Here is a 26,610-nt window from a genome sequence, read left to right as displayed (position 1 = left end):
CGGAGCTATTTGCCTCTCTCGAGAGAAGCAAACAGGAACGTGCCACCAGTGCGCAGCAGGAAGCAATCTAAGGTCAACGCTGTTGCAAAGGCTTGCTTAAGAATGGATTCCAATCGTCTATCCTGAGTATCCTTCAATGCAGCCCCTCCCTCAATGGAAATGGTCGTTCGCTTTGAGACGGCGCAGACCATGGTGTCCACTTTCAGAAAACATAGGCGTTCCTTGTCGCTGGTTCCAGAGGGTATAAGGCTTCCAAGGCCCGGCCTCCGGGGCATCCCATTCCTGGTCAATCAGTTCCTGGATGGCTTCCATCATTGGGAAGTAGCATGAGGCTTTATGGAGGGAGACCAATATGGGGTTCTTCTTTGGTTCCGCCATAGGGTCCGTGCCTGGAATACCCAGAGTCTTCAGAGTTTGGGAAACAAGGGCTGGTAATTCATCCCTGTAGAAGAAGCGAAGCACGGTTTGGTATGGTTCCAGGCCTGGAGGTATTTCTCCTTCTTCCAGGGAGCCGCCATCATCATCTGAGGTATCCAAGTCCCTGTCCAGGAAATTATTGGTTAGGCGGGGCATGTCGCGGGGCATCCACGTAGGGCCGGGAGGATCTTGTGCTTCTGGTAGGAGTTGAGCCCGGGATGAAGTCAGGGCTGACTGCGCCTGAATGAAGGCTTGCAGTCCTTGGAAAAATTCTAACCAAGAGATGGTCCCTGGGTTCAAGTTAATCCCGGGGGAGCAAGTAGGGGCCCCTGAGGTGCCCTCTTGTGGAGAAGCCATCTCTGAGTTGCATAGGTCCGGGGAGCTAACTTATGTAGTAGTTCCGGATCAATCCTCAGACAGTGAGGGACCAGGCTTTGATCCCCCCTGGGCTTCCTCGCAATGCTGACATTGGCAGGAGTCCAGTTCTGGCTGCGCAGCTCTTATGTGGCAGGTTGTGCAAAGAGTGCCTTCTGGCATTCTTGGGTGCCGGTGCCATTGTCTCTACGTGTAGGCCCGCTTGTAGTTGTAAACACAGCTGTGCGTGTAGTTATGCGCATGGATGCGCTCAGTTGTGCATGCCGCTGTGTGTGCGCGTCTGTATTGGACGCACGCAAGTTAGGCCAATCAGCCACCTGGCCTGCCCCGCGCGTACCGCCAGTTGAGAAGAGAAGATGGCGCAGACAACCCCCGTGCGTAAGATAGCGCCCCTGAGGGTCTCCACGTGTGTGAACCCTGCACCGGATCGGGGCCTAAGCCAACCAAGGCTGCTCAACCCGATCGGTACTCCCTTTTTAACCTCGCCAGAAGAAGGAATCGGTACAGTAATCCAAGCTCTGGAGACCGGAGACCTGAATTTAAAGATTTCTGCTTACCTGGTCTCTGTACTTACCAATCGTGTGCCAGACGGTCTCCAGCTGCAGGGGAAGGGGGAATTACCTTCACCGCCGCACTCAATTCTGCACCCGCTGCCTTTCAGCCACTCTGGGGGTTAAGTCCATACTGGAAACCAGCTACCGGACCAAAGCACACCTCGGAGGGATATCTGAGATCACCTCAGGAATTCTCGACTGGGGATGGACCCTTGGGTATCACCGCAGGAGAGTGGGGCTTGATCTTCTTTAAGGTAATTTTGTCTTCTTGCTATAATTTTCCTAACACTGTGTAGTGTGTGGGATAGTGTCCACATCTGCTAGGAGACGGAGAGATACTGAGGAGCTGAGGTCACTGCAGGGGTATATCTAGCGTGACGTCAGCTTTGAAACCTGACTCAGTCTCCCATGGAAGAGCACATAACCCACTGGTCCTGAATCCATCTGGCTACAAGCTAGGAAATGTCCCATTTTAGTTTTCTATTGCTTTTCAAATAATTCCTGACATTTCATTTGCTTTTTTGGCTGCCACCAAACACAAAGCTAAAGATTTCAACATGTTGCCCACAATGACCCCAAGGTCCTTTCTTGGGTGGTAGCTCCTAATATGAAACCCAGCACTGTGTATACAGTTAGGATTATTTTTCCTATGAGCATCATTTAGCCCTTGTCCACATTAAAATGATCTGCCATTTAGATGCCAGCCTCACAATGTCCTCTTAATTCCTCACAATCTGTTCATGTTTTAAACTGCTTTGAATATTTTTATATCTGCAAATTTGGTCACCTCACACATTGCTGTTTTACATCACTGATGAATATGGTCCCAGTACAGATCCCTGAGGAACTTCACTATTCACTTCTTTCCATTGGAAAAACTGACCATTTTAATGTACTGTCTCCTATCTTTTCACCAGCTACCAATCCACAAAAGGACATTGATTCCTATCCCATCACTCTAATTTCTTGAAAAATCTCAAGTTAGAGACTTTATGAAATGTCTTCTGGAAATCCAGGTACACTATAAATCAACCAGCTCACCCTTATCCCCCATTTACACCTTCAAAGAATTCTAATAGATTGATAAGGCATGACTTACCTTTGCTAAACCCATATATTGGCTTTTTTTCCATTTTGTCATGTCTATCCATATGCCCAGCAATTTTATTCTGAACTATAGTTTCTATCATTTTGCCTAGCACTGATATCTGGCTTATTAGTCTGTATTTTCCTGTATCACCACTGAAGACTTTCTTACAAATCAGCATTATATTGCTATTCTTCAGGTCCAATGAAACAGATTAACAATAGCAGAACTACAATATCATATTTGAGTTCTTTCAGAATTCTGGCATGAATGCTATCAGGTTCCGGTGATTTATTGCTATTTAACCTGTCATTTTGCTCTAATAAGTCCAACCAATTTAACAGTGATTTGCTTCATTTCTTCTATCAATTTCAAAGAACAGTTGTGGTTTGGGAATCTCCTCCTCATCATCATCATCATCTTCTGTAAAGACTAAATTAAAGAACATAGTTTTCCTATGATGGCTTCTTCTCTGAGCAACCCTTTACCCCCTTGTAATATGAAGAGTGGTGGAACAGCTTAGATGAATGAGGGCTCAGGCAGCTTTATGTATTCAAACTGTCCCACTCCAGAAAAACCTAATCGGTCCTCGGGAATTTAAGAAGAAACTCTAGAAGTACATTGCCCAGCAATTTAAGGGCTTGGAGGCCAAGCTGTGTGAACCTGTTCAAGATTTACTTTGCTCTCAGACCCTGTGATGTAACTGAAATCTAAGCCTTATTTCTAAATAGCCTGCAGCATATAAACCAGGTCCTGTTTTGCACTTATATGTAAATAAATCTTTCCTTGCAACACTACTGCCAAGTGTGGTTTTATCACTGCAAGGGCTCCAACCTGACTAAAGGATCACATGAACTGGGAAGAAATGGAGGAAAGGGAGAGAGGATTGTACAAATTTAGTTTTTGCGTCCAAAGGATCGAGCAAACTTGAAAGTATGCTAGAAAATAAAAGTTAAGAAGCACTGCCATGTATGCTAACAAACATCCAGACCCACTATGGGGTTACCCAATCAGCTGTTTTTATTAAGTGATACCAGCTCTGACTCATAAGACAGCAGACCACAAAAACTGATAAAGCGCCATAATCTATACAGCCACCATAAAATATTCTCTATTTCATTGTTTGATCTTGAAGTCTTTTGGTCAGCCTTATGACTCTGGAGAGGACAATGTTCAAAAGTCATTTATATGGGTAAAAACCAATTTACCTGTCACAGACTTAACTGCTAGGTACCCCCCCCCCCCCCCAAAAAAAAAAACACACACACACACCAGCAGGGACCCTCACTGGGCCATGCTTGGACCAGCTCTAGCCACCACCTTGAAGGCCGCATGATGCAGCAAGGCCAGCACTATAAGAACCTCCCTCACACACTACTCCCTGCCTCAACAAGGAATCTCCTCTCTGCCTTGGGCCACTTATTCTTGTGCTCTTGCTTATAACCTTGCCCTTGTTCTTGGACCTTTGCCTGTTTAACCTTGCTCTTGTTCTGTGTATAGCTCCTGCCCTGACTTGTGTTGTCTCTTGTCTGTGCTCCTTGCCTTGTTTGGGCCTTTCCTGTCTGCCTGTATTCTGTCTTGTCCTGTCTTGACTAGGTCCTCCAGTGACCACCCTTGTCTATGTATTTCTCAGCCGTGCTTCTGTTCCCTATAGGTCTTCCAGTGGCCCTCCTGCATCTTGTGGGCCTCCCAGTGGCCCATCCTGTTTGCATATATTCCTTGTCTGCCCTGTCTTGCCAGTGCACTCCTTGTTCTTGAGTACTCTGTTCCTGATCCTGTACACCACACTCCAGAAGACCTGCAGCCACCAGCACCGAAGGGCTCAACTTGAAAGGAAAGTGGCTGATCAGGCAGATCTATGCTGGTCCTGCCTAATCCTAACCCCTGCAGAAGACTTCACACCTGACTCGCCTGCTTCTGGCTCCTGCTCCTCTCTGCTTGGAGGCATCCCCAAGTCAGCCAGCCCAGTCGTGACATTACCTGGGTACAAGGAGTGTCTGAAAATTGTTCACCCTTAACCCAGCTAAAAGTGCAGGGTTCCATTATATGCATACTTTCAGCTACATACAGAGGTGGTGCTCCTAGGGGTATGTTTAATTTGTGGGAGGAAAAACATGGACAATTTGCATTTTCAAATCAATAAGCATACTTTTCAAGCAAAATTCTAAAACCACAAAAAAACAGATGCAAGTGACTACATATTCTGTATCCATGGCAATTTTCAAAAAAAAAAAATATGTACGTACTTTTGTTTTAAAAATTGGTGCAAAGCCCAGAAGTAAAAAAGTATGAATATTCTTTGTGTGAATGCAGTTTGAAAACTATCCCCTTATGAAAAGTCAAATGGAAAAGGTACAGAAATGGCATACCTTAAATATTTGTCAGCTGCACATAAAGGACATAGGTCCTGGCAACCAAGAAAATGTTTTCAGGGATATACTAATGATAAGCATCAATTCATTATTAAGGCACATGTTTCTCTGTATTGGAGAGTCCTGGTTGCCAGACAATTTCACAGATATTTGTAAACACTTGTAGACCGATGCAATAAAGTGTGCTCAGCCTAGCACACAGCTTAATGCATGTTTGGAACACGAGAGGCTAACACCCAATGAAATATGAGGCTTAGTGCATCCAAAACACGTGTCCAAACTCATGTGCAGGTAATACAGCTCATCACATGTAAATGCCATGTAGATGAGGCTATTAGTTATTACCTTCCGATGTAGAAAATTGCCACGCAGCACCCTTTGTAATGCGACAGTTTAACACCAGCTCCGAAGCTGACGTTAAGTCAACCCAAAAGTGCAGGGCTCAACTAAAACTCAGAACAATACTGCTTTCTGTGGTTCCCGTTTAAATAAAGCCTCTCTTATTTTGCAGATTCAGTGTCTTGCAGCAATAAACTGTCAAGAATTCATCCATTTTACTGTTTTTCCTTAAATAATGAAACTGTTTTACTTCAATTCTTCTGCTGGCCATTCCCTCATGTAAGCATGTAAGGTGACCTAGCTTATGAAGTTCTGAAGCAGTGGGATAAAACAGACACTAGTATTGAGCGTCCATTTCCCTAACACATGTACAGCCACATCTCCTGGGCACCCGATACACACAATTTCCCCTAGCACGTCCATTTTAGCATAGCAGCTCATTTGATTATTGCATCGGGCGGCCAGGAGAGATGGTTATGTGTGTTTAGTAAAACAGGCGCTAATATGAGCACCCATTTTACTGTGCGGTTTTATTGCATCGGCCCCTTAAAAAACATATCAGATTGTTAAGAAAAAGAATCACAACTTCTAAAGCAACTATGTCACCCATATTACAAGGAAAATACTAGAGTTCACAGGGGTTAAGCAAAATATCAAATATGTTTTGCCCACAGTGGAACAAACATCATACAGCCTTTTGGTTTACATTAATATTTTACTAATAATTCCCAAACATAACTAATATCTCTGAAAGCACACATTAAAGCTATGGAATATCCATTATCTTAAAGTCACTTAACTTTAAATCAGCAGCCTTATTCTTTCACTTTTAAGACTAACATTACAAGAGTACCTAGAAGGTAATCTATTGCATGCATATACTGAATGCTAAACAGGTATTTTCAGAAGCACATCTTACCTAACTGCTGCATCATCACAGTGACTATAACAAGTATATTTATTTATTTTATTTATTTTGGTTTTTTATATACCGGTCTTCTTGCATTAGATGCAAATCAAATCGGTTTACATTGAACAATTAAAACTTGCTTGAAAAAGCATTACATGTAACAAAGAACATCAAAACATGAAAACCTGTTGGAACAATAATAAAACACAGAGTTTGAATTGTTCATCTTTACCAGATGCCTTACAGGAAAAACAAAAAAAATGGATTAAAAATTAAAATTAAATAACATATGGAAGTAACAAGAGAAAATAGAGCATGGGAGCACTGAGTGAAAATTATTGAGAGAGGAAGAGGTAAACTAGGTAAACTCAGCGGCAGCTACATAGCTGGATAAGTGACTTATCTGTTATCTTTTCAACAGAGAAAAAGAGGGCAGGCAATGGGCAGATCAAAGCTGTGCTATTTAAACAGATAACTCATCTGGCTAAGAAGTGAGACTGATACTTAGCCAGATTAATTTACCCACTAAGTCTAGACCTGCTATTGAGCTCATCTAGACTTAGCTGGATAACACGTTTCCCGCTAAGCAGCATTTGGTGCATAAATATTCAGCCGCATAGCATAGCGGCATTCCACTAAATATCCTTGTAACTTAGCTGGAAAAGTGATATGCAACTAAGCTGAATATGTATCCCATAGGTTTTACTAAAGGTTACACAGATAACCAATGGACTCTGGATATGGGAAAAAAAAAAACCCCACACCCTTCCGTGGCATACTTTGCATGCATATTCACAAATACATGGATCCTTCCAAAAATTATTTTAACTCCATACATCTGCTGAAAAATTTGATATGAATCCAATGCCAAACCCAAAAGGTATTAGGTAACATGAGTGCATGCATTTGTGAAATATGCTGATCATCTAAATATACCTGTCATGATCCTTGTGAATCCCCTGACATATCCTGAAATTTCGGTATGAATCAGATACAAAACTAAATAGACAAGAGACCAAAACAAAACCCCCACCATTCTCAGAATGCTCACATCAAAACTGGTGTGGATCAGATGGAAAACAAATTTATTAGGTGTGTATTTATGGAATATGTGGAACCCCAAATAAATACCTCCCATGATCCTCCTAGACCCCATATAATGGCATAAAGTGTGAAGTGGATGCAAAACAAAAAGACTAGTAAGTGATGACAACTGTAATTGTGTCTTCATGTAATATTTGAATGCAGAAAAAATACCCATATGTTTTCTCTTGGCTTCCTATTCATGCCCTAAAAATTTAGTGTCGAGGGAACAAATGAGAAGGTTAATAATAGGGCTCAGAAACAGCAAGCCTCCCATTTTTTTGTAAAAGTAGGATAAATGTGTAGTGCTTTGTACGGCCAAAACTATTTTGTGCATACTGCTGTCGAAGATAAGACGCTGGTTTGCTAAACCTACCCTCGTTACCGCTCCTTTTGGCGTCAATTTTCCCAGCTCCTCTGGCTTGTCGGAGGCGCATGATTACCACACGTTGCAGAACCGTGCGTGCGAACGCTACCTCAAATGTGACCTAGTTTCACATTGTGCACTAACCCCTCCCTCGCCTCCTATGTCCGTTTTAACCGAGACTAGCGCGCGTGAAGATTTTGCAAAACTATTCACGCGACAACTTAAGCAATACCGAGCAATTGAAAACCATTTTTCCTCTGAGTAGTTTAAGTATAGGTGTTTTCTAACACAATCCAGCCATACAATTACCGCCTAGTTCGAAGCATTCACCCGTAACGTTTACATTATGCTCTTTTCCACTCAGCTTTTCCTTCTTTTTCGAGAACGTTAGTATGTCAGCCAGCTGAGAAAAACATGCGTGCGCAAGGAATACGTCACTTAGGCATGCGCACGTTGCACTGCAGTGACGCAGGCGTAATGGGAACATCGAGAACCCTCCCCCCCCCCCCTTCATTCCGGACCAGAAGACGCGCTGCACTCGGATTGAAATGTACAAGAACAAAGATGGTTGCATGCGTTGCCAAGGGCAGGCAGCCCTGACCTATTACTAATTCCGTGCTTGCGAAGATTTTCATTTGACTTTCACCTAGAAGCAAGCATGCCTGTCTGGGCATTGCCAGTGAAACTAGCGCCAAATGCAGCGTGCCCAGCAGCTGCTACAGCATTTTGTAATCTCTCTCGTGACCAGCCTGGTTCTTCTCCCGTAGCATCAACTGCAAGAAGGTGAAACAAATCATTCAAGACCCTTCTTGAGGGCACGACAATGGCGCGTACACTAGAAAAACTGACTATTTTAGCACCTCGTAATAGCTACAGAGATTGATACAATCAGAGCCGCAATGCAGGATCAATTGCAAATTAGATGAATATAAAGAGCCTTCTGGAAATAGACTTCTTCCAACCCCAAAGGAAGTGTCAAATTAAGTACGGCAATATGTTTCTATTTTTAGTGAAGCATTCATATTTCAAAAGTTTAACCATAAAATGCCTTCCACAATAACACGAATAAAAAATGAAGTGATATTAAAACGGTAACCTAACAATCCATATTTCATTGATTCACAACTGTACATTCCAATGTTTCATGTTCTCTCTTTTATAAATAGATGGAGTCAGACATCAATCAGAATTCATTTCTTCCATTAAGCCATTCTTCTTTAGAATATGTTCATTTAGGAAGTGGATCGATTTAATGTTAATTTTTTTTTCTTACGTTTGGAAGAAGATGGCCCTTCAAATCTTCAGCTGCTGTAAGTGCGAAGCAGTTTGGCTTCATCGTGCCACAGGGCAAAATAACTGCTTTTGGGAGCGAGGCCAGGGAAGAAGCCGTGCTCGGCACGCGCTAGGTACAGTAATGCCGAACCGGAAATGTGAGGCGCGAAACAGGAAGCGGAAATGCAACGTTCTGGGAGAGAAAGTATGATTCTTAAAAGTCAGAGGTAGTGACAGTAGGTACAGCTGCGATCTGCTTTTGGAACCGGCTGCCGCAGTATGTTTGGAGTGATGCTTGGGTCAATTTATAAGTGCCTATCCATGGTGGGGCAACATTCGCCCCTTGATGAGGTCACAGCTATTGAAGGGCAGCAACCACTATAATCTGTAGTCCTGTATGTGCAAGGGACTACAGAAAGCCTTAAATTAGTAAAACTAAATTGTGCTTCAGAGTCGAATAAACTACCGATACAAAAAGGCTTGTTCCAACGATACCCCTTAAAGATGTCTTAATAAAGAAGCAGAAGTTTCATTAAAATGTCCCACTGATTTCTCTCGGTTGTCTAGCTATGGACATACAGAATCCATGCCTCGATGTGCCACAGTGCTCAGTCTCGGATCGTCCCTCCCGGCGTTTTAAACTTGTTCCTGTCTCTGTCCTTTACTCCCCCCTCACTTCCCGGCTCTGATGCTTGTTACCTAAGTGTTCTTCCTGCCATAATGATAGCGCCTCTTCGGCTCATACCTTTAGCTATTTGAAGCACATGGGAGTCTGTAAATACACGTAATTCTAGCAGTTCGTTATGAAGTGTATGTGCTACGACAATAAGTGAAGAGGCGCTCTCGTAGCGGCACCAAGGTTACAAGGTTGCAAGAACTTCCAGATTTGAAAGGGAAGAGGTGAGGCAGGAGGAGAGAGCACGGACCTCCAACTGGTGCATAAGGAGAGAATGTAATGGGGACTCCCACATTGGGTGTGGGGAGAGAAAGGATAACTTGGGAACGGGTTTGGATTTTATATCTAGTTTTTCACATGTCCAAACCCAGCTCAAAAGCATGTTATATTCAGGTACAGCAGGAATTGTTCATGCCCCAGAGGGCTTACAACATAAGAAAGGGGGAAAGCCTTAGTAATGCAAGCTCTAACTTTGTATATGAGGCAATTGCGGGTGAAGTCAATCACAAAAATAAACAGTAGGAGAAACAAAATTTCAACCCTGTCTTCCCTGGTTATCAGCCTATTGTTTTAATCACTAGGCTGCTTCTTCACATAAGGGGCAATGAAGGGAGGGAGAAGATGGGCACTCAGAGCTTGAGTGAGGACTCAGCAACTGGGTAGAGGAAGTAAGTGGAGGTGTGTTAGATGGGCTAGGTTGTATGAGATAGGAATGTGGATGTGAGATGAAGGTAGAAGGGGGCTGAAGGGTGGGGATGGAGTCGAAATACAGAAGGAAGGACCTAATGGCCTGGGCTGAGGAGCAGCTGAGATGCAGTGTAAAGGGATGGAACTATGAGAATGGAGAAGGTGGAAATTGGGCTGGGGAGGAGGTGAAAGATGAGTAATAAGAGGCTTGAGTAGGCAGTAAGAACGAAGAAAGGCACTAGACAGGAGAAAGGATGAGCAAAACAAGGAGCTGAGGCTAGTGAGGAGATGAGAGGCAGAGTGTGGAAAGGTTGGAGTAGGGAGTGGGTGAAAGGCTGGGCAAAGGGTGAGTAAAATGATTAACTGGGAAGGGGGTAGGAGATGGAATGCTGGTAGATGAAGAGATACTGAGGATTGAGGTCTGAAGAATGACAGGTGGGAAAATTGCAAAATCTAGATATGGAGTTGATAGAGGTAGAAAAGAGAAAAATACAGCAACGATTAAAGAACTGTCAATGCTAGAGACAGAGGAAGGGGAGAAAATAGAAAATATAAGAGAGAAGAAACAAAGTGGAAAGAAGACCATAGAAAAGGAGTTAGAAGACACAAGAGAAAAGCAGAAAGTACAGACAGATCATTGTAATTAGAAAAATAAAATGTCAGCTTTCGGAAACTCTCTCTGCTACCTTTGTATTTTGCTTAGTATAAGAAGTATGCATATTTGTTAACAGAAGACTTGCCATGCTGGGCCAGGCCTAAGGTCCATCAAGCCTAGCAACCCGTCTCCAACTGTGGCCAATCTGGATCCCTAGGAAGCACCTAGCAGATCCCAAACAGTAGATCTGTTTCTTGTTGCCCATGCCCAGGGATAAGTGGTGGCATTCCTCAAATCTACCTGGCCAATAATTATTTCTGGACTTTTCTTTGGGAATTTATCAAACCCATTTTAAAATTCAGCTATGCTAGCTGCCTTGACCACATCCTCAGGCAACAAATTCCATAGCTTAATTGTGCATGGAGTGAAAAGAAAAAAAAAAAAACTAATTTGTTTTAAATTTATTTAAATCACCTAGTCCTTGACTATCTGAGAGTAAATAACCATTCCTTATCTGTTCCATCCCACTCATGATTTTATAAACCTCTATCATATCATATCTTTCAGGGTTCTCCAAGCTGAAGAACTCTAAATGGTTTAGTCTTTTTTCATTAGGGAGCTGTTCCATCCCCTTTATCATTTTTGTTGCCCTTCTCTGTACCTTTTCTAGTTTTGCGATGGGGCAATCAAAATGGCACACAAAACATAATAGAGAGGCATTATGATAATCTCAGTTTTGTTCTCCATTCTTTTCCAAATAATTCCTAAAATTTTATTTGCTTTTTTATTCTCTGCCACACACTGAGCTGGGATTTCAAAGGTATGACACCAATGCACTTTTTCTGAGTGGAACTCAGCACTGAGTATTTGTAGTTAGGATTAATTTTTCCTTAGGTGCATCCCTTTGCATTTGACCACATTAAAATTCACCTGTCATTTAGATACCCAGCTCTCTAGTCCAGCGGTTCTCAACCGGTGTGTCATGACACACCAGTGTGTCACCACACTTCCCGGTCCCCCACTGACCCAGCTGTTCCCCCTACCTGAGCAAAATAGGTCCTCCACCTGGGCTTAAAATGCTGAACGCAGCAGGACAGCTGGAGTCAGCGGCACCGGCATGTTCTCTTCTCCCCTCCCCCCGTGACCCGGAAAAGGAAGTGGTGAGCAGCAGGTGCGTGCGCGGGAAGAAGAGACCATGCTAGTGCGGGCAGCATCAGCCTGAAGAAGAGAGGTGCGGCCTGAAGAATGAGCAGTGCGGCTCAGAGCAAAATGAGGAAGAATGTCAGCCCCTGTGGCCGATGGGACTCCTTTCTCCGCAACAGCTGAACGTGAAGGAGGCTGCTGCTGCACTAGTTCGGGGGGTGGAGGGGGGGGGGGGGGGGGGGGAGTTAGTGAATGAGCAAGCATGTGTGTTTGAGATGTTGTATGTGTGTGTGATTGAAAGCCTGTATATGTGAAAGAGTATGTGTGTAATTGAGATCCTTTGTGTGTGAGAGAGATCATACATACTCTTTCTGAACAGAAATTGCATCTTTCCCTTCTGTCATTCTTAACAATAAAAATAATGTAATAAGCAGTGTGTCACACATATGAGCGTGGTCTGTCAGGTGTGTCACAGTGGGAAAAAAGGTTGAGAACCACTGCTCTAGTTTGTCAAGGCCCTATTGCAATTTCTCACAATCAGCTTGTGATTTAACTACTCCAAATAATTTTGTGCCTCAAATTTAAAACTTGTCTTCAAAAGTTGAATTGCTGATCCAAGGCTTTGATTTAACTACAGAGGAACATGTGCAAAGACTAGAGAAATTGGAAACTGAAGTGAAAGATTAAAATTTTAAATGCTATAATGGTTCAAGATAAGCTTACCCTCCATAGCAAGCTGGAGAACTTGGAAAATCAGATGGGGCATTTAAAAACTTACACATATTAAATTTTTGTAATGTTTTTGGGGCTACTCCCGATGACTTATTTAAAAAATATTTGAAAGAAGTATTAAGTGTTCCATCTAATGCTATTCCAACAGTTAATAGGCTTTATTACCTTCCTGTTGGCATGCGGAGGAAAAAACAAGAAGGAATTCAGGAACTTGCCCAAGCTTCTGCGGACTTAAGTTTGACTGTTTTTTTTGGGGCAACACTTTTTTGTGTCCTTAGTGTTTGAACAGGATGTGAATTTGATTATGCGATCCTTTTTTCATAATCCAAATATTTTGTTTTTGACCAGAGAATACAGATATCTCCTGACCTGACAAGTGCTACCCAGGAAAGGAGGCAGATATTTTTGAATATGCATCAGACTAGGGCTTTTGGTGCCTCATTTGTGTTACATTATCTTTGCACATGTCTGGTTAATTATAATTGTCAATTTTGTATTTTTTAAACCTGAACATTTACGTTTTTTCCTTGATGCTAAGAAGCTATCTGTATTGACATCAGTGATGCCCTGATTAGTTTAGGGTATGTCCAGTTAAGAAGAGGTTGCAATGGGTAAAGTCCAGGCAAATACTAATTTAATTTTTTCCTAGATTCTCTCTAAATTTCTTTTCCTCTCCCTCTATGTTTCTTTTGAATGAGATATGAGGAAAATTTTCTTAATTCTGTTTTTCTTGTAATTTCTTGCCTATTCCCCTCTCCCTGCTCCTTGTTCATTGTAATTTCCATTCTTGAGTTAATTGTAAACCGGCATGATGTGTGCTACGAATGTCGATATATTAAAAGTAAATAAATAAATAATTGTATTTCATTTACCGTATTTTTCGCTCCATAAGACGCACCTGACCATAAGACGCACCTAGGATTCAGAGGGGGAAAATTAAAAAAAAAAAAATTGTGCTAAACCGGCTCTGCGTCTGGGCGTCTTATGGAGCAAATTAGGGGAGTGCATAGCTTTTTTTTTTCTCCCCATTTTGTTTTCGGGTCTGGGGAGGGCCATTTCGGTCCACTCCCCAGAGCAGAAAACTTTTCTTTCTCTGGGAACCCCCAAACCCCCCCCCCCCCATCCCAACCCTTTAAATTAACAACCTCCACCCCCCTGACCCCCCAAGACCTGCCGAATTAATTTCCTGTAACCCCCCACCCTCCTGACCCCCCCAAGACCTGCCGAATTAATTTCCTGCAACCCCCACCCTCCTGACCCCCCCCAAGACCTGCCAAACGTCCCTGGTGGTCCAGCGGGGGTCCAGGAGCGGTCCGGGAACGATCTCCTGGGCGTGAGCCGTCGGCTGCCAGTAAACAAAATGGCGCCGACGGCCCTATGCCCTCACTATGTCACTGAGACCGACCAATAGCAGCGGTCGGTCTCAGTGACATAGTGTGGGCATAGGGCCGTCGGCTGCCAGTAAACAAAATGGCGCCGACGGCCCTATGCCCTCACTATGTCACTGAGACCGACCAATAGCAGCGGTTGGTCTCAGTGACATAGTGAAGGGCATAGGGCCGTCGGCGCCATTTTGTTTACTGGCAGCCGACGGCCCACACCCAGGAGATCATTCCCGGACCCCCGCTGGACCACCAGGGACGTTTGTCAGGTCTTGGGGGGGTCAGGAGGGTGGGGGGTTGTAGGAAATTAAGTCGGCAGGTCTTGGGGGAGTCGGGGGGGGGGGTTTGTTAGATTTTTGTTTGTTTTTTTTTTTATATTCGCTCCATAAGACGCACATACATTTTCCCCCCACCTTTGGGGGAAAAAAAGTGCGTCTTATGGAGCGAAAAATACGGTAATTTCTATAGCAAAATTGTTTTGTGGAAATGTTTGATAAATATATAATTTTAAAAAATTAAGGACTACCACATATCTTGATATGAAACATTTTGGATCGCCTCAAAATAAAATGGAGGTCTACAGAAATACCATTTTTGAACTCTGTTTTTCAATACTGAAATAAATTATTTTTTATTATAATGTATTTTACACACAATTAAAATACATTAAAAGTAATAAAAAAGATTTAATATTGAACTCATACAAATATGCACTTAAGATAGCCTGTAGATTATGCTGCTGTTGAGCAATGACTGAGATTCTGTCCCTTCCCTCTTCATCCCATTGACCTCTAGTGACTATGAATACTGCCTCTGCAATACCCCAGCCCCTGCTGGCCTGAGGAACAGAAGCTGGATCCAACTTGGGTAATCCACAAAACTGTGCACTGGCCCTCAAGAACCTTTAAAATCTGTTGTTAAAATTGCCCTTTCTTCTGAATGCAAAGAAGAGTTTACATTAAGAAGAGGAATGCGGAGTCACGTGATGTGGTGAACTCAGCTAGACGTGTACTGACCGGGTTCCAGCCGTCTCATCGTATTACAGCTAAGGGACGAACAGAATTTACACTTTTTCAATTGATTTTATAATTTTACATCGCCCTCATCTCAACAGCTGCATTTATCAAACGAAATCTTGCGGAATGGCGACCAAACTACAGCGCAAAGAGAAGGAGAAAGCAAAACCGACAGAAGCCAAGATGGCGCCGGTTTCTCCTGAAATTACAGATACTATAACGGAGGAGTCTCTGGAGGACAGAATCTCGCAGGCGGTGGTGCTTGCACTGGATGCTCGCTTGCACCAGATTGCAGAACAGATCGCAGAAGTTCGATCCTCTTTGGGAGAGATTGAGAATCAAGTGGAGCGAGTGGAGGGCCGCACTACTCTCCTGGAAGATGACGTTGGAGCCCTGGAACGTAAAATTCAGGCGCTGGAACAAACTGGCAAGCAACAGAGCGAAAAGCTTGATGAATTAGAAAACAGGGCGAGACGAAATAATCTTAGATTTGTCGGTTTCCCAGAATCTATTGCAGACGGGGAGATCATGAGCACGCTGGAGACCTGGCTGTTGGCCCTGATCCAGACGTTACACACTGCGGCTGGCGGCTTGATGGAGAGAGCCCACCGGCTGGGCCCAAAGAGCTCTGATGGGACATGGAACAGGCCGCGAGTGATTATTGCTAAGTTTTTACACTATGTCAACAAGACGACCATTTTGCATCACTTCAGAAAAGAGAGATATCAAGTATGAGAATCAGAAGATACTTATCTTTCAAGACTTCTCTGCGCACGTGTCTGGGTTGCGGAAAGTATACACTCCCTTATGCTCGGAGCTGGTAAAAAAGAAGGTGCGATTTACGCTTATGTATCCTGCCAAATTGAAAGTATGGCACCAGGGGACACAACAAATCTTTGAAGATACTGTGGCGGCCCAAGCGTTTATTAATCAGATCCCGCAACTCTCAACTACCACAGTGGAGTGACGTTTATTTGTTTATCTGATTAAGGAAGATATTTACGGAGGGGCCCAATAATATTGGGGGTTGGTGCCTCAAGGCGTTTTGTACTCATCGGGCTATTAAACTGCTTGTGCAAATAATCCTTAAGTAACGAAGGTTCTAAGGGGCAGTTTGCCATTACAATTTGGAGAATATGACTTCAGAATCACTTTATATTGGTTAGGATTTTGTTCAGCAGTGTCGCGATGATCACTGAAATATGTATAAGTGTTTGTTTTACTCTTAACAATGCTGGTTTGGCAGTATAGTTACTCATATCAGACCCATTTCGTGGGATTATATGGTTTAATGTTATGAGAATGTTTTGTTCTTTCTGATGAGATGGCTGTGCATGTCAGTCTGTTGACTCCCAGTCCCAAATAGGGATGTTACTACACTTGGGGGGGGAGTTTTGGGGGAGGGGATCGCATTGCTGTTTGGGGGAATGGGGGTTTTTTTCTTTTATATTTGGTTATACTGTTAATATGATACTGCCTGTACTGCTGGCTTCTGCTGCCTCAGATGAGGGCCACAGGGGGTTGTCCTTTAGGGACACCCGTCAAGAATCAACAACATACCTTATCTGTACCCTTGCAATTTTATGGCGGGAAAGATAGCTTCCTGGAATGTGGCGGGACTGGGCACGCCCGTTAAACAGGAGAAAGTTCTAGCTCATCTAAATAAGTTAAAGGCTAAATTGATTTTTCTCCAAGAAACGCACTTATCACAAGCTGAAGCCCGCAAATTGCTAAGAAAGGGTTCACTCAAATTTTTTCTGCTGCTGGCTCCTCCAAAAGTCGGGGAGTAGCAATTTTAATTCATAGAGCCTTCGACTTTAAATTGCATAAACAGATCTTAGATCCCAAAGGAAGATATGTCATAGTAGTCGGGACTCTCATGAGATTGGAGTTGACCCTTGTTTCTGTATTTGCCCCAAACCAATATGACCACCTCTTTTTTGTAGAGTTGGTATCTCAGATTTCCGTATATGCAGACAGACCTATCATTATTGGGGGAGATCTGAATTGTGTAGTGGATCCTGCTATTGACAGACAACCAGCGAGGGCAGATCACCCTATGGGGGAAAACAAGGGACCTTTGTTTCTCTGTGCGCAATTGAAATTGTTGGATCTTTGGCGTGTTTTAAACCTAGGAAATCATGATTACACCCATTTAGCTAGGGCGCATGCAACATGATCAAGAATTGATTACCTGTTAGTTTCTGAATCTGTGTTTCAGAAATTTTCTAATGCCGAGATCACGGATTTAGTAATCTCGGACCATTGCCCGGTGACTGCACAGATAGAAGTTGTACCCTCTGATAGATGTTATCACTGGAGACTACCTGGGTTTCTCTCCACAGACCGTGAATTCCCACAATTTTTAAAAGAAAAATGGGCAGAATTTGTCAAAGACAATGATCAACACACTCAGCAGCCAATCCTTTTCTGGGAAACTGCTAAAGTGGTACTGAGAGGACATATAATTAGTTATGCGAGTTACAAAAAAAAGCGACAGAATGCAGAGAATTGGTGCGAACAAGCTGATAAGGTAACCAAATTGATTTCGCAAATTTATGAGTCTCTTAATATGGCTACCCAATCCAAACCCGGTTTTATGTCAGCCTGGGAGAGAGACCTCGGGGCACCTTTGGGTAAAGACAAGTGGGATATCATTTTTCAGAACACTAAACGTAGTTCTATCTCAGCATCTCTTCAGGAGAATGGGTACAAGGTGCTCCTCAGATGGTATTGTACTCCTTATAAATTATGGAAGGCTAAATTATCGTCTGCAAGCTGCTGGAAGGGATGTGGGGAGAGTGGAACCTTTTTTCACCTCTGGTGGCGGTGTGATAGAGTGCAGCGATTTTGGGCTCTAGTGAAATCTGTTCGGCAGGAGATATTTAAGCGTTCTGTTGATCTGTCCCCTGAACAGGCATTGCTTAATGCACCAGTGGCTGGCAATACATATGAATGGTTACTAACACAACAGATTTTAATTGCAGCACGGTGTGTGTTGGCAGCCCATTGGAAAAGTAGTCAGGTACCTGATTTATCCCTGCTAATACGGAAACTTAATGTAATGATGGAATTGTATAAGCTTACTACGCAAAAACATAGGAACCAGCCCAAACATATGGCTGTGTGGGAGCCATACAGGAAGTGGAGAGTGAACAAACACATGTAGTACCATTTTGTATTTTCGCTTGATCTTTATTGGGGGGTACTGCATATGGGTTAGAGGAGTTACATAGGTATAAAGCAGCGTCCTTGATAATGTTATCTAAGATGCCTTCCCTCTAGAGGTTACAGGTTCTGGTCCAGACATACAGTATTTCGTCCCTATTGACTTATAGCTATATGTAAGCAATATCCTTTCCCAGACACTTTGGAATTGTTGTAAAAATGAATACCATTGTTGTCATATTTTATGTCAAATGTTATGTTTCATGTTTTCAATGGTTAATAAAAATCTAATTGACAAAAAAAAAAAAACCCGACAGAATGCAGACATTCTTCGATTAACCAAGATGCTTGATAACTTGACCAAGCAAATAAAGCCGGAAAGATGTTGGCAAATCTCCTCAAAAGTCAGGAACCAAGTAAATTCATATCGGCGATTAGGGATACTCAAGGGAAAATACATACTGGTTCCCGAGACATAGCCAATATTTTTTCCCATTACTATAAACAACTCTATGCCTCTGACAAACCTAACTCTGATAGCATATCCCACTTTTTGGAACGGATTATATGTCCGGTTATTTCGGAAGAGCAGAATATCCTCTTAAATAGTGATATTAAAAAAGCAGAGGTACTAGAAGCTATTCAAACCTTGCCGCCTCACAAGGCACCAGGGCCCGATGGTTTTGACTCCTTGTTTTACAAGACATTAAGTGCGGAACTCCCGGAAACCCTGGCCCAGGTCTTTGTAGTTATGAAAGATAGTGGGACAATGCTGGAGACGATAAGGTCTGTGAATATAGTGGTCCTTCCAAAACCAGGACAAGATCCCCTCCTTACCGGTTCTTATAGACCGATTTCCTTACTAAATTTAGATATAAAAATTTATGCCAAAATCCTTGCAAACCGCCTCAAAAATATAATGCCATACCTTATTGAAAAGGATCAGGTGGGATTTGTGAAAGGAAGGAGGGCCACTGTTAACATACATAGAGTACTATGTGCTCTTCAACAAAGTACCTCCCGACAGCTTCCAGACCCTCTGTTGGTGGCATGCGATGCGGAGAAGGCATTCGACAGAGTGGAATGGGAATTTTTGAAACAGACTTTGAGGAAATTTGGCTTTCAAGGAGCATTCTTTCAATATGTTACACTTTTATATACTAATCCTACAGCCATCATTATGGTAAACTGTTCCTTGTCGGAGCCCTTTCCGCTTTGTAGAGGGACAAGGCAGGGGTGCCCATTTATCCCCCTCTTGTTTATATTATCTGTGGAACCCCTGGCAATTGCACTAAGGGCTAACCCGAATATTCGGGGCATACCGGTGGGGAAACATGTTCATAAGACTTTGCTTTTTGCTGATGATCTGTTATTATTGTTAACTAATGCTCGGGAGTCACTTCCCCAGGCCATACAGCTGTTTGAAACCTACCAGGCAGTCTCAGGTTTTAAGCTTAATTTGGATAAAACCGAAGCTCTGGATGTAGGGGGAACCTTAGAGACTGCATGGCGGGACTTTCCGGTGAGATGGGCTGGGGATAAAATTAAATACTTAGGAGTCCAAATTCATAAGAATACCCAGCAATGGTATTGGATCAATTTACCCCCACTATTGGATAAAATCGGAAAGCAGTTGGAAGCATGGTTGAACCTACCTCTATCCTTGCATGGTCGGACAGCTGTCATAAAGATGATTATTGTGCCTAAATTATTATACTTGTTACTCATGATCCCCATGTACCTTTCGAGTAAGGATTTAAAACGCCTTCAACGAGATATCACTCTATTTTTATGGCGGGGGAAAAAAGCACGGATATCCTATGGTACTCTTACAGCACCTAGAGTAAAAGGGGGTTTTAATTTACCTGATTTCAAACTGTACGCTTGGGCGGCACAACTGCGGTTTCTTGGGGATTGGCTGCAGGGCACATCCGAGTATACTGATTATGCCCTAGTGACAGATATATGTCAACCTTTAAACCCCAAACTGGTTCTACATTTATCGTATAAAGATCTGTCTCAGCTGGGTATCATGGCTCAATTAGTATCTATTATACACAGGACATGGAAAGCATTGAGGAGTGTGTTGCAGCAGCTGCCCACCCAGATCTCTTTGCAATATCCGTTGATCAAAAACCCAATGACGCCTCCATTTGAGTCTCTGTTTACGGGACGAACTGTGATTACAGAAGATGTGGTATTGGGGTCTATTTTGAACTCCAAGTCAGGGGGTCTAAAATCATTTGAGGTATTACAAGCACAACTGGGGTTATCCCTTACTCATTTTTTGGGATATGCACAATTGCGGGCCTTTGTGTATAAACTTCTATGGTCAACCCAAGGGCCTTTAGAGAATCGCACATATGCTCTTCTTAAGGTATATGGGGGGAGAAGGGGTCATTATCCTTGTTATACAGGTTCTGTCAAAATATAACCTCATACTTCACCTTCGATCTATTACAAAAATGGGGAGCTGTCATTACGGAAGAACTAGATGAGCTAATATTGAAAGAAGGTTATCTATCTATAGCCAAAATAACGAATAATGTCTATCTACGAGAGCTTCAAGTGAGAGTTTTCCACCAGGCTATCTATCCTCCAATGGTAGCTTTTCACATGGGTAGCGCCAGCTCTAAATTATGCTCTAAATGTTCACTCAGGCCTGCTACATTTATTCATGCCCTGTGGGAGTGCCCGCTTATTCAAGCTTTTTGGGAGCAAGTCCGGAAGAGGGTGTCCAATATCTTCTCCACACAGATACATTGGTCAATGTCATTTTGTTTGTTGAATATAGATACAGGCGAATCTTCGCTCAACCATGATAATATTATTTTTTTCTCTAAAGTGTGTTTGATTGTAAAAAAATGTATTCTCTTGAAATGGGCGGAGGCAGTTCCTCCGGATTGCTCCTTATGGCATGCACAATTGTCCAATTTATATCAGATGGAATATGGTTCATTATACAAGACCTTTTCTCACAAGAAAAAAGGTTTCTTTCGTGATATATGGAGGGTCTTCTATGTCACTCTCCCTAAGGCCATTCAACAGTTGTTCCCGCTGGTAGATCCAGTAGCTCCTGGTGTTGGGTCTACATAATCACTGTGAGTCAATTGCAAATCTTCAAATTTACTGTATGATTTTCTTTTAAAGCCAAGAGGTTGTTACAGGTGGTTACACGGTGATGTAATTGTAATACTTGTTTTGTTGTGTCCCCATGCGGCAATGCGGGGAAGGGTGGGGGGGGGGAGGAAAATATACAAAAAATGTCAGAAAAGTTTTGTATGGCACTTTTCCATGTACGTTCCGCAAGATTTTTGTATTTTTTTTTTCTTGTCATATAGTATTCCTTTGGTGTGGTTTTGCTGAACGGTTTTGTTTAATAAAATACTTTGGAAAAAGAAGAGGAATGCTTTACACAATAATAATTTATATATTTATTCTTTTACCAATAAAAGCAGCTGCTCTACTGGGTGCTTAGCTGCAGTTCAGGCTTAACTTTATATACTGAAGATATTTTCATTTTGATGAGTTATGCCTCACTTTCCTTTTTAAAATCTTATATTTTCCATCAATAAGCAGGCTGAATTAACCATTACTTGTGGGTGATGTCATCCAATGGCATTGAATGGACTTGTTTCTCCAAGCTGTAGAACTTTGAACTCTACTGAGCATGTGCAGGAGTTCCTATGGGCATTGCCTCTTGAGCCTCACCAGTAATTGCTGTCTGAACTTCGCACAGACATGTACTTAGTCTCTATTTTTTCACTTCAAACTTACATTTTTGGTCAGAAATCTTTTTCTGCCTTGCCTCTGCTTCTACACCCTCATGTGACAGGGAATATACAGAGGGACCCAGAACACCTTAAGAACAGGGTACTTGCTGTTTCCTCTAGTCTGAGGATATAATGTAGGCTGAGGAGAGAAAGAGGGGTTCCAGGTCTCCAGGAATGTAAGACGGGATTGGCAGCCCCTTAGGAATAGCTGACCTGTTTATGTTGTATAAATTAGGAGACGGCAGTTCTTTGCACAGCTAGCCAGAATTTGTTGTTATGTAAACTGTGAATGCTGGTGATATTGTTCTCTGTTAAATAAAGCACTTAAAAGAGGAAAAAGCGTTTGACTGCTCATCTCTGTGCCAAATATAGGGACTAATACAATGAAGTGTGCCCAGCCTGGTGCAGAGGTTTACGTGCATGTTTTGGACACGCTGGCAGGAGATGGCCAGTGAATTTGGCATGTCACCCCCAAGCAAAACAGGAAGAGGAAAGAGAAAGTAACATCAATCTGTTCAAAAAAGCATACAAGGTGACTAGGGAGAGGCTGGAAAGCTACATAAGAACATAAGAAAATGCCATACTGGGTCAGACCAAGGGTCTATCAAGCCCAGCATCCTGTTTCCATCAGTGGCCAATCCAGGCCATAAGAACCTGGCAAGTACCCAAAAACTAAGTCTATTCCATGTTACCATTGCTAATGGCAGTGGCTATTCTCTAAGTGAACTTAATAGCAGGTAATGGACTTCTCCTCCAAGAACTTATCCAATCCTTTTTTAAACACAGCTATACTAACTGCACTAACCACATCCTCTGGCAACAAATTCCAGAGTTTAATTATGCGTTGAGTAAAAAAGAACTTTCTCCGATTAGTTTTAAATGTGCCCCATGCTAACTTCATGGAGTGCCCCCTAGTCTTTTTACTATCCAATTCACATCTACCCATTCTAGACCTCTCATGATTTTAAACATCTCTATCATATCCCCCCTCAGCCGTCTCTTCTCCAAGCTGAAAAGTCCTATCCTCTTTAGTCTTTCCTCATAGGAGAGCTGTTCCATTCCTCTTATCATTTTGATAGCCCTTCACTGTACCTTCTCCATCGCAATTTATCTTTTTTGAGATGCGGAGACCAGAATTGTATACAGTATTCAAGGTGCGGCCTCACCATGGAGCCCGCACCTTTTCCGTTTTATTCACCATTCCCTTTCTAATAATTCCCAACATTCTGTTTGCTTTTTTGACTGCCGCAGCACACTGAACTGACGATTTCAATGTGTTATCCACTATGACACCTAGATCTCCTTCTTGGGTTGTAGCACCTAATATGGAACCCAACATTGCGTAATTATAGCATGTCTTATTTTTCCCTATATGCATCACCTTGCACTTATCCACATTAAATTTCATCTGCCATTTGGATGCCCAATTTTCCAGTCTCACAAGGTCTTCCTGCAATTTATCACAATCTGCTTGTGATTTAACTACTCTGAACAATTTTGTGTCATCTGCAAATTTGATTATCTCACTCATCGTATTTCTTTCCAGATCATTTATAAATATAGGGGTAGATTTTATAAATTTGCCCAAGGGCGTACTTTTGTTCGCACACCAGGCGCGAACAAAAGTACGCTGGATATTTTAAGTAAGGGTCCCAATACAGATCCCCGAGGCACTCCACTGCACTCCACTGCCCACTCCTTTCCACTGAGAAATTTGTCCATTTAATCCTACTCTCTGTTTCCTGTCTTTTAGCCAGTTTGCAATCCACGAAAGGACATCGTCACCTATCCCATGACTTTTTAATTTTCCTAGAAGCCTCTCATGCGGAACTTTGTCAAACACCTTCTGAAAATCCAAATATACTATATCTACCGGTTCACCTTTATCCACATGTTTATTAACGCCTTCAAAAAGGTGAAGCAGATTTGTGAGGCAAGACTTGCCCTGGGTAAAGCCATGCTGACTTTGTTCCATTAAACCACGTCTTTCTATATGTTCTGTGATTTTGATGTTTAGAACACTTTCCACTATTTTTCCTGGCACTGAAGTCAGGTTAACCGGTCTGTAGTTTCCCGGATCGCCCCTGGAGCCCTTTTTAAATATTGGGATTACATTTGCTATCCTCCAGTCTTCAGTTACAATGGATGATTTTAATGATAGGTTACAAATTTTTACTAATAGGTCTGAAAATTCATTTTTTAGTTCCTTCAGAACTCTGGGGTGTATACCATCAGGTCCAGGTGATTTACTACTCTTCAGTTTGTCAAATCAGGCCTACCACATCTTCTAGGTCCCCGTGATTTGATTCAGTCCATCTGAATCATTACCCATGAAAAACGTCTCCATTACGGGTACCTCCCCAACATCCTCTTCAGTACACACCGGAGCAAAGAAATCATTTAATCATTCCGCGATTGCCTTATCTTCTCTAAGTGCCCCTTTAACCCCTCGATCATCTAACGGTCCAACTGACTCCCTCACAGGCTGCTTCCGATATTTAAAAAGTTTTTACTGTGAGTTTTTGCCTCTACAGCCAACTTCTTTCCAAATTCTCTCTTAGCCTGTCTTATCAATGTCTTACATTTAACTTGCCAACGTTTATGCTTTATCCTATTTTCTTCTGTTGGATCCTTCTTCCAATTTTTGAATGAAGATCTTTTGGCTAAAATAGCTTCTTTTACCTCCCCTTTTAACCATGCCGGTAATAGTTTTGCCTTCTTTCCACCTTTCTTAATGTGTGGAATACATCTAGACTGTGCTTCTAGAATTGTAATTTTTAACAATGACCACGTCTCTTGGACATTTTTTACTTTTGTAGCTGCTCCTTTCAGTTTTTTTCTAACAATTTTTCTCATTTTATCAAAGTTTCCCTTTTGAAAGTTTAGCACGAGAGCCTTGGATTTGCACACTGTTCCTCTTCCAGTCATTAAATCAAATTTGATCATATTATGATCACTATTGCCAAGCGGCCCCACCACCGTTACCTCTCTCACCAAGTCCTGAGAATTAGATCTAAAATTGCTCCCTCTCGTTGGTTCCTGAACCAATTGCTCCATAAAGCTATCATTTATTCCATCCAGGAACTGTATTCTCTCTAGCGTGTCCCGATGATACATTTACCCAGTCAATATTGGGGTAATTGAAGTCTCCCATTATTACTGCACTACCAATTTGGTTAGCTTCCCTAATTTCTCTTAGCATTTCACTGTCAGTCTCACCATCTTGACCAGGTGGACGGTAGTATACCCCTATCACTATAGTCTTCCCCGACACACAAGGGATTTCTACCCATAAAGATTCAATTTTGTATTTAGTCTCATGGAGGATGTTTATCCTGTTGGACTCTATGCCATCCCGGACATAAAGCGCCACACCTCCTCCTGGGTGCTCCTGTCATTGCGATATAATTTGTACCCCAGTATAGCACCGTCCCATTGGTTATCCTCTGTCCACCATGTCTCTGAGATGCCAATTAAGTCTATGTCATCTTTCACTGCTATACATTCTAATTCTCTCATCTTACTTCTTAGACTTCTGGCATTAGCATACAAACATTTCAAAGTTTGTTTTTTGTTTGTATTTTCATTCTGCTTTTTAATTGATAGGGATAAGTTAGAATTTTTTATCTCAGGTGAGTTTTTAGTTACAGGCACTTGGACTATTTTTCTAAATTATTGGAACCTCACTGTCGGGATGCCCTAATTCTAATGCATCATTAGTATCCTTTGAAGATACCTCTCTCCGAACCATGCGCTGCTGAGCGACTGTCGGCTTTCCCCTTTGTTCTAGTTTAAAAGCTGCTCTATCTCCTTTTTAAAGGTTAGCGCCAGCAGTCTGGTTCCACCCTGGTTAAGGTGCAGCCCATCCCTTCGGAAGAGACTCCCCCTTCCCCAAAAGGTTCCCCAGTTCCTAACAAAACTGAATCCCTCTTCCATGCACCATCTTCTCATCCATGCATTGAGACTCCGGAGCTCTGCCTGCTTCTGGTGACCTGCGCGTGGAACAGGGAGCATTTCAGAGAATGCTACCCTGGAGGTTCTGGATTTAAGCTTTCTACCTAAGAGCCTAAATTTGGCTTCCAAAACCTCCCTCCCACATTTTCCTATGTCGTTGGTGCCCACATGTACCACGACAGCTGGCTCCTCCCCAGCACTGTCTAAAATCCTATCTAGGTGACGCGTGAGGTCCACCACCTTCGCACCAGGTAGGCATGTTACCAGGCGATCCTCACGCCCACCAGCCACCCAGCTATCTACATTCCTAATAATCAAATCACCAACTATGACTACAAATGCTCGTAGTCTGGTCAACAAAATCCCAGACTTGCAGGCCCTAATGGTGGAGGCAGACTTGGACACTGTTGCTTTTATGAAGACATGGTTCATTAATTCTCATGACTGAGGCTATAACTTGTTAAGAAAGAACAGAGGTCAGAAAAGGGGGAGGAGTAAGTCTTTATGTCAAAAACAATATCCAAGCAACTGAATTGCAAGACCTACGAGATCAAGAAGAAGCATGATGGACCATCCTAAAAAAAGAAGATTCCATTTTTGCTGATGTGATCTACAGGCCACCAATTCAAACAGAATAACTGGACACAGATCTGGTTGAAGACATCCCAAAGTTGGGAAAGAAGGGAAAGTGTTGCTAGTTAGAGATTT

General features: G+C 42.6%; 1 protein-coding gene across 7 annotated transcripts in view; it reads right to left on the bottom strand.

Annotated features, from left to right (window-relative positions):
• MGA (MAX dimerization protein MGA) overlaps positions 1–26,610 on the bottom strand; it is a 660,453-nt gene that overhangs the window by 580,614 nt on the left and 53,229 nt on the right. The window contains exon 1 of one of the 7 annotated variants that reach the window (XM_029598659.1): positions 8,778–8,923. The exons of 4 other annotated variants lie outside the window; for them this stretch is intronic. The gene's annotated coding sequence lies outside the window, so the exon portion shown is untranslated. Of the gene's footprint in view, positions 1–7,513; positions 7,786–7,813; positions 7,935–8,777; positions 8,924–26,610 lie in introns of those variants that run through there. 2 more of the 7 variants (XM_029598660.1, XM_029598657.1) reach the window with 2 other exon arrangements.

Source organism: Rhinatrema bivittatum, chromosome 4 (genome assembly GCF_901001135.1).
Source record: "Rhinatrema bivittatum chromosome 4, aRhiBiv1.1, whole genome shotgun sequence".
Classification (NCBI taxonomy): Eukaryota; Metazoa; Chordata; class Amphibia; order Gymnophiona; family Rhinatrematidae; genus Rhinatrema; species Rhinatrema bivittatum.
This window is presented reverse-complemented; position numbering and strand designations above follow the sequence as displayed.